At 41.2% G+C, this 9,659-nt stretch overlaps 1 non-coding gene across 1 annotated transcript; it reads right to left on the reverse strand.

Annotated features, from left to right (window-relative positions):
• On the reverse strand, positions 1–107 carry LOC141715557 (small nucleolar RNA R71). The gene has a single exon (XR_012572315.1). It is a non-coding gene; the product is annotated as a small nucleolar RNA R71 (small nucleolar RNA).
• Between the last annotated feature and the right edge of the window lie 9,552 nt (positions 108–9,659).

The raw sequence follows: 9,659 nt of genomic DNA on the forward strand, positions 1-9,659 counted from the left end.
GCTATGAGGAGTGCTCTTACTCAGTTTGCCCAGCAACCTACAGAATCTATGTGCGAAGCTTGGGAGCGCTACAAGGAGATGTTGAGAAAGTGTCCACATCATGGAATGCCTGATTGGATGGTGATCACTAGTTTTTATAATGGTTTGGGGGCCCAATCTCGGCCCATGCTCGATGCAGCAGCTGGAGGCGCCTTGTGGGACAAAAGCTATACTGAGGCTTATAATCTTATTGAGACTATGGCTGCAAATGAGCATCAAAACCCAACTCAAAGGATGATGCCTGGAAAGGTAGCAGGTATTCTGGAAGTCGATGCAGTTACAACTATTGCAGCACAGCTCCAAGCGCTGTCTATGAAGGTCGATTCTCTAGCTACCTATGGAGTCAATCAGATAGCTATGGTCTGTGAGCTTTGTGCAGGTTCTCATGCTACGGATCAGTGTCTCTTGTTAACGAATCTGTTCAGTATGTGAACAATTATCAGCGACAACAACAACCTGTGTCAGCTACTTATCATCCTAACAACAGAAATCATCCAAATTTCAGCTGGAGTAATAATCAAAATGCTATTCAGCAACCATATCAGCAAGGCGTAAGTAAGCAGTTCAATCCACCTGGATTCTAGCAACTACAGCATTATGCTCAAAGGAAATCATATCCTCAACAAAGAGGTGCAGCTCCACCCTCTAGTGCTGATTTTGAGGAACTTAAGCTGTTATGCAAAAGTCAGGCAGTTTCTATCAAGACCTTGGAAAATCAAATCGGTCAAATAACCAATGCAGTTCTCAATCATCAACCTGGCATACTTCCCAGTGACATTGAAGTGCCAGGCAGGAAGGAAGCTAAAGAGCAAGTCAAGGCTATTACCTTAAGGTCTGGAAAAGTTGCTGATGCTGAAAAAGCAAAAGAAGGAGAAGCTGAAGTTGGAGATGAAGAAGCTAAGGAAAAGGAGAAAGCGGCGGACCCAAGAAAGACTACTGTTGGAAACACTCTGCCTGAGGGTAATACAGGGGAGAAACAACTCTATCCTCCACCACCTTTCCCTAAGAGATTGCAACAACAAAAGCCAGATAAGCAGTTCGGTAAGTTTCTGGAGGTGTTCAAGAAACTTCACATTAATATACCTTTTGCTGAGGCTCTGGAGCAAATGCCTAGTTATACGAGATTTATGAAGAGTATTCTTTCAAGGAAGGTGAAACTGGATGACCTTGAGACCGTTGCTCCAACGGAAGAATGCAGTGCTGTGCTGCAACAAAAGTTACCTCCAAAGCTTAAAGATCCAGGTAGCTTCACTATTCCTTGCACCATTGGCAAGTTGTCTTTTGACAAGTGCCTTTGTGATTTGGGAGCAAGCATCAATCTGATGCCGTTGTCGATCTTTAAAAAGTTGAATTTGCCTGATCCAAAACCCACCTACATGTCTCTACAAATGGTTGATCGTTCTATTACTTACCCAAGAGGCATAGTGGAGGATGTGCTAGTAAAGGTGGATAAGCTCTTCTTTCCTGCAGACTTTGTTATTCTGGATTTCGAGGAAGATAAGAAGATTCCCATAATCTTGGGGAGACCTTTCTTGGCTACAGGCCGTACCTTGATAGATGTGCAGAAATGTGAACTTACTATGCGGGTGCAGGATCAGGATGTGACATTCAATGTATTCAAAGCAATGAAATTCCCTACAGAAGATGAGGAGTGCTTAAAAGTGGATTTGATTGATTCTGCGATTACTTTAGAACTCGATCATATGCTAATGTCTGATGCATTAGAGAAGGCCTTAGTGGGAGATTTTGACAGTGATGATGAGGATGGCAATGAGCAACTACAATATCTTAATGCTTCTCCCTGGAGGCGAAAGCTAGACAAGCCGTTTGAATCTCTTGGTACTTCTAACCTCAAAATGCTGAAGGAAAGCTCAAACCATCGATTGAGGAAGCACCTACCTTGGAGCTTAAGCCATTGCCTGAACACTTGAGGTATGATTTTTTAGGTGATGCATCTACTTTACTAGTTATTATTGCATCTGACCTTTCAGGTAGTGAGGAGGACAAGCTCTTAAAGATTTTGAGAGAATTCAAATCGGCTATCGGATGGACTATAGCAGACATCAAAGGGATCAACCCTTCATATTGCATGCATAAGATTCTGCTAGAGGAGGGTAGTAAGCCGACTGTTGAGCAACAGCGCAGAATTAATCCTATCATGAAAGAAGTGGTGAAGAAAGAAATTCTGAAGTGGCTGGATGCAGGAATCATTTATCCTATTTCTGACAGTTCTTGGGTGAGCCCCGTCCAATGTGTGCCTAAGAAAGGAGGTATCACTGTGGTAGCAAATGAGAAGAACGAGCTCATCCCCACTCGAACAGTCACAGGATGGAGAGTATGCATGGATTACAGAAAGTTGAACAAGGCCACAAGGAAGGATCACTTCTCGCTTCCGTTTATTGATCAGATGTTTAACAGGTTGGCTGGTCATGAGTATTATTATCTTCTGGATGGCTACTCAGGGTATAATCAAATTTGTATTGTACCAGAGGATCAAGAAAAGACTACCTTCACTTGTCCATTTGGCACGTTTGCTTTTCGCAGAGTTTCGTTTGGATTATGTGGCGCACCGGCCACTTTTCAGAGATGTATGATGGCTATATTCTCTGACATGATTGGAAATAATATCGAGGTGTTCATGGATGACTTCTCCGTCTTTGGACATTCGTATGATGAATGTTTGAATAATCTTCGTGCAGTACTCAAAAGGTGTGTGGAAACTAATTTGGTGCTCAATTGGGAAAAATGTCATTTTATGGTGCGTGAAGGCACTATTCTTGGGCATAAGGTCTCTAGCAAGGGTCTTGAGGTGGACAAAGCCAAGGTGGGAGTCATTGAAAATCTTCCACCACCTATTTCTGTGAAAGGAATCCGTAGTTTTCTTGGTCATGCGGGTTTTTATCGGCGTTTCATCAAGGACTTTTCGAAGATATCTATGCCGTTGTGCAACTTGCTTGAGAATGATGTGCCTTTCAAATTTGATGATGACTGTTTAACGGCATTCGAGACTCTTAAGAAGAGTTTGATAACTGCACCAGTTATTACAACACCTGATTGGATAGAGCCTTTTGAGATGATGTGTGATGCAAGTGATTATGCGGTAGGTGCAGTTCTTGGGCAGCGCAAGAATAATCTCTTTCATGTGGTCTACTATGCTAGCAAGACCTTAAACGGGGCCCAAATGAACTACACCACTACTGAGAAAGAGCTCTTAGCTATAGTTTTTGGTTTCGAAAAATTTCGATCTTATTTGCTTGGGACAAAGGTGACAGTATTCACTGATCATGCGGCCATTCGCTATTTGGTTTCCAAGAAGGATTCAAAGCCGAGACTCATTCGTTGGGTGCTCTTACTACAGGAATTTGAGTTAGAGATCAAGGATCGAAAAGGTACTGAGAATCAAGTAGCTGACCATCTCTCTAGATTGGAGAATCCCGAGTCTACTTCACATGATAAGATATTGATCAACGAATCTTTTCCGGATGAGCAGTTGTTCGCAGTTCAGGAGGAAGAGCCATGGTTTACAGATATTGTGAATTATCTTGTCAGCAATATAATGCCTCCTAATTTGACCACAACTCAAAAGAAGAAGTTTCTGTATGAGGTGAAGTGGTATATGTGGGATGAACCGTATTTGTTTAGACAGGGAGCTGACCAGATCATCAGGAGATGTATCCCGTTCTGTGAGACGGAGGGGATATTACGAGACTGCCACTCCACAGTTTATGGTGGACACTATGGTGGTGAAAAGACGGCAGCTCGGATTCTGCAAGCAAGTTTTTTCTGGCCTACTTTGTTTAAGGATACTCATCAGTTCGTTTTAAGGTGTGATCGTTGCCAAAGAGTGGGAAATCTTACGAGAAAGGATGAGATGTCCTTAAATGTGATGCTTGAAGTCGAGGTCTTTGATGTTTGGGGAATCGATTTCATGGGGCCTTTTGTCTCATCCTGCAATAATCAGTATATCTTGCTGGCAGTCGATTATGTCTCAAAATGGGTAGAAGTCAAAGCTCTACCGACAAATGATGCAAAGGCAGTGTTGAATTTTCTTCATAAGCAGATTTTCACAAGGTTTGGAACGCCACGAGTAATCATAAGTGATGAAGGGTCGCATTTCTGCAACCGTAAGTTTACTTCTATGATGCAGCGCTACAATGTGAATCATCGGGTTGCTACTGCCTATCATCCGCAAATAAATGGTCAAGCGAAAGTGTCTAACAGAGAGATCAAGCGTATTTTAGAGAAGGTTGTTTGTCCGTCAAGGAAGGATTGGTCTTTAAAGCTCGATGAAGCTGTTTGGGCTTACAGAACAGCATACAAGACTCCAGTTGGGATGTCCCCGTTTCAACTTGTGTATGGTAAGGGATGTCATTTATCTGCGGAGCTTGAACATAAGGCCTATTGGGCGTTGAAGAAGTTGAACCTGGATCTAGATGCAGCTGGAAAGAAGCGAATGCATCAGCTTAATGAACTTGACGAATTTCGACTCCAAGCGTACAAGAACAACAAAATGTACAAGGAAAAGGTGAAAAGGACAGGAAGCTACATCCTAAGTTATTCGTGCCGGGGCAGCAAGTTCTTTTATTCAACTCTCGTCTCCAACTTTTTCCTGGGAAGTTAAAATCAAGGTGGTTGGGACCTTTTATTGTCAAAACTGTGTTTCCACATGGAGCGATGGAGATTTTTGAGAATGATCCGAACCAAGCATTCAAGGTTAATGGTCAGCGTTTGAAGCACTACTATGGGGACACGGCAAACCAGGAAGTGGTTAGTGCCATTTTATTGTCAACTTGAGTAAGGTACGCTACATCAAGCTAATGACGAAAAAGAAGCGCTTCGTGGGAGGCAACCCATGATTTGTTGTTACAGGAACCCATAGAAGTTAGTAACCTATCCAAAACCACAAAAAAATCAGAAAAACAGGGCAAGGAAAAAAAAATCCAGAAGACCCCTGAGCGCCCGCTCAGCTTTGCTGAGCGACCGCTCAGGGCCCGACTGGAAGAAATTTTTTTAAGTCCTATAAAAATCCAAAAAAATCTGAAAAATAAAAAAACAATTTACAGCCCCATTACCCACGATTTATTCTCCCATTACCCACGTTTATAACCCTCAAAACCCACTCATAATCAAATTTTACCCTAATCCCTACCCTATATATATATACACACATATCCCATATATTCCCCATACACTTTCAAACCTTAAACTCTCTCCCAAACCCAAACACACAAATCTTAAACACTTTTACTCAGTTTTGATGGCACCCAAGAGATCTAGGACTGTCGATAGTAGCAGCACTGTCCCTACTGCTGATTCTTCGAGGGGTACTGCTACGAGGCCTCATTTGAATGATAGGGCTGCAGAGGAGGAGTATACTAGGCTTCTGGGTAAGCCGATTTTGAAGGAGAGGGAGTTCTTACCATCGGGGAGGGATGGTGAGTTGTTGCCTATGATTGCTGAGAAGGGTTGGATTGCTTTTTGTGAATCTCCTGAAGCAGTGCCGACGAGCGTGGTTCGCGAGTTCTATACAAACGCGAAGGCTGAGAAGAATGGGTATTCTGTGGTCCGAGGGATGACGGTTGATTATCACCCTGCGGTGATTCGCCGTGTGATTGGGCAGCGACGGAGGAAGCCCATGGAGGAGAATTGGAATGAGAAGACTGCTGAGGATTTTGACTTGGATTTGATTTGTGCCACTCTCCATAGGCCGGGCACAGTTTGGACCTTCAAGACTGGGACTAACGAGTATCGTCGCTTTCTGGCGATCGCGATGAATAGGTATGCCCGTGCATGGAATGCTTTTATTTGTGCTAATATTTTGCCTACTTCGCATGCACATGAGGTCACAGTTGAGAGAGCACAGTTGTTGTGAGGAATTTTGAATGAGGAGTACTATGTGGACCTTGGTGAGTTCATCTACCAAGGAATTCTGAAGTTTTTTAGGGGAGCTAAGCACATGAACATCCCTTATGCATCCACGGTTACCAAGCTTTGCCGAGCGGTGGGAGTTTAGTGGTCGTCTCATGTGCAGTTGCAGTTGTCGGCCGCTCCTATTGATTCCGGGACTCTGCATGCGATGCAGGAGTGGACCGGTGGTGAGCCCGAGGAGCATGGGCTGGGTTACCGTCTTCCAGGAGGGCATCCAGCATGAGGTGCTACCATGGCGAGGCCAAGGCAAGATGAGGCTGGTTCTTCTAGAGCTCAGGAGGGTGCTGGGATGGCTGATGCCCAGTATAGGAGGCTGTCGAGGAGGATGAACGCTATGTACGAGACATAGAGCAGGTTTGCTCAGGAGCTCACCCTTGCACTTGGGACTGCTTTTCGAGGCCTTGGAGCTGACATCCAGTGGCCAGTTTTTGGTGAGGACCCTGCATATCCGCCTCCTGATACACCACCCTCTGAGGGTGATGATGATGATGATGATCTCTCCGAGTAGGTATACCCTGTGTTCCTTTCTACTACCTTCACTGGGGACAGTGAAGATTTTAAGTTTGGGGGTGGTAGTTAAGGAATATTTTGTGTGTATGTCATATAGTTGCATATTCATGATAGTTTAGTTCATATAATTGCATAATTTTTGCCATATAGTTTTTTTTATTATTTATAGCTTTATTTATCATGTCATGTAGCTCATGCATATACCATGATCCCTTTTGCGCTGATTTACCAATTGATTTGTGATGTTGATGCGAGTGTAGTGATAGCTTTAAAGTGATGTTGAGTCGTGTAGGTTGATATGCCTGCTAGAAACACTTGTAATTTCACTAAGTCTTAGATAATGCTTAAGGACTAGATTGTTGTTATGGTTCGATGGTTATCGAGGTTAGAATTTTATAATAGGTTCTTCGTGATAAAAGGCATGAAAAGAAAAAAATGGAGTGAAAAATGGAATTCATTGCTAATTGTGGCTAGGCGTCAAATGGCTAGTAGCCAGCTCGTATGTTTATGCGAGTAGTCTAGGGTTGAGCAAGAGGGAGCGAAACGCACTTGCTCAGAAATTTAAAAAAAAAAGAAAAAGAAAAAAATAGAAAAAAAAGAAAAAGGAAAAAAGAAAAAAAATAATAAAGAGTTAATGCATAATTGATCACGAGTGGGCTCTTTGGTATTTGAGTTATTAAGTTCTTAGGGGACTTTGTGTCTAGTGATCTAAGGCTTTTATAGTCTGGGATCCGCTAACCTAACGCTCGCTACATGGATGCCATTGTATAAGTCTTTTGTGGACCTCACTCATTGCACGGTCAAATAAGCATTTATTGTTATAAATAAAAGCATGATTCTGTAATAAGCTCCAGGATTCTTGAAGTGTTATAAGTCACTTTGTGCCTAGAATTTTTATTCTTCGTATAATCATGCGATTGCCTTGAGGATAGTTGAGTTATGATAATTGATCTAGTTTCGAAGCATATCTGTTAAGCATCTGCACACACCACGTTTCTGGCTGTATGTTAGTTTGCATGATTTGATTAATCTTTATTCGCCTAATTGCATTTGTTGAGATGTCGTAAGTTGGTTGGTTTGGTCGTAGTAAGGGGGATCTCTGCATTTCATATAGATTGCATTCATGCATGTTTTTATTTTGTTTTTGAGTCTGTGACGCTTGAGGACAAGAATCGATTTAAGTTTGGGGGTGTGATAAGTGGCATTTTATACCACTTAGAACGTCTTATAATAGCTTAATTTGGTGTCTTGAAATCAAGTATTTTGTGTATTTGATGCGTTTTTCTAGTGTTTGTGCATTTCAGGGTATTAGTTGCATTTCGGGAGAGAATTCATCAATAATAAGCCTTGGCATGTGTTTAGCATTGCAAGTGGGAAGATAGGAGCAGATTGCAGTGAAGAAACGGAGCAAAAACAGAGTATTTTCCAGAAGGGGTCTGAGCGCCCGCTCAGGAATGCTGAGCGGCCGCGCAGGGTCGTATTTTCAGATTAAATATTTTAGAATCCTATTTCTGTTTGGCTTCCAACTTCTGAGTTATCTGGGTTTTATGGGACTCATATATAAGTAGATTTTAGAGACGTTTTACAAAGGTTGGATCGTTGTATTAATCAAGGAGCGAAGGAGATAAGGAAGAAGACCGTTTTAGCACACCACAACGAAGAGGAAGCATATCTTCTTGTGATTCTTTATTTCGTTGTAACTTTGGATGCTAGTTTTCTTTACTTTGAACCTATTTGCTCTTGTGACGTACTCTGGTTTAATATAAGTAGTTTTTAGTTATTATTATTGTGTGTTATTATCATGTTTTCATATGAACCCATGATGATGATGAGTGCTATCATGGGCTAATCGTGATCATGGGGTCGTAACGGATTTACTATGGAGTTCTTTAGTTAATTGTTTAATACCTTAGTGTGTGATGATTGTATGATATCTAGTATTGGTTGTGCGCATTCGTCTTATGTGCGTCGCGAACATATAAGATAGGGTGTTAATCTCTTGTGAAGCGATGGTGGATCTTGAGATTTAGAACTTGCCATGCTAGCATAGGTTCATGTACGAGTATGCATGATTAGTGGGTAACTCTAACCGTTTTATTCGCCCTGTGTAATCAAAAGGAATAACTTGTGCTTAAATCGTTATGATGTCATTTTCTGTAGACATATGGGGACTCAACATAATTGATGCCTATTCAACTTCTATCTTAATTGTGGATGTTTGGTAGAATGGTACTAGTACAATGAAAGTTGGCTTTTATCAGTTTCGTGTTATTCGATTAATATCATCATTGTTGCATGCTAAGGGTAATAATAATAGCTATTGAAGGAAGTAGTAATGAAGTTGTGATCTCATGAGTGTTTTAATATAGTTAATTCGAGTGTTAATTAAGTGGTTAATTATAGTAGTTAATTGTAGTTAATAATTAGTTAATCAATCTAAGTGTTATTGTCTTAACATTGAGAAGTAATCATACACTGGTGAGTGAGTTAATTGAACATAATTAGTCTGAGTCTCTGTGGGAACGAACTAGAAAGTATTCTATATTACTTGCAAACGCGTATACTGGCGTGTGTTATTAGCGCGTGTTATTAGCGCGTGTTTTCGCCCTAACACGTACTCATCAAACCAACCTCAGAAGTGATTTATACAATTCATTAGCGAAGAAATCTGTTATTGGAGCAACCGATGCCTCTATTATAGGAAAAGGTTTCATACTTCCTGCAAATTTTACCGGTTCTAGGAGATATATGCAGCAGAATTTTCAGGATGCTCTTGCAGTGTGTCGTGTAGTAGGGCATCCTGACATCTTTATTACTATGACATGTAACCCTCTCTGGGATGAGATTCTTAAAATGATGGAATTACTCCTTAATTGTGCAGCAAGAGACTCTCCTGACATAATATCACGTGTTTTCCATATAAAGCTTGAACAACTATTGGATGATGTAAAGAAGAAAGGACTATTTTGGTAAATGTATTGAAGGTAAAAACCTTAACTCATTAATCCCGTAATGTTAATAAGAATAAAATATGGTACAAAATATAATAGTGGAATATCATGAATTTACAGTAATCTACGTTGTGGACTTTAAAGAATAGTGTTATCCCCCATGGTCATATGTGAATTTGTAAGCTTTATTTTTGTGTTGTTTAGATTCACGTTATGTAGGCATATGATGAT

The sequence above is a fragment of the Apium graveolens genome, chromosome 3 (assembly GCF_009905375.1).
Source record: "Apium graveolens cultivar Ventura chromosome 3, ASM990537v1, whole genome shotgun sequence".
Taxonomy (NCBI): Eukaryota; Viridiplantae; Streptophyta; class Magnoliopsida; order Apiales; family Apiaceae; genus Apium; species Apium graveolens.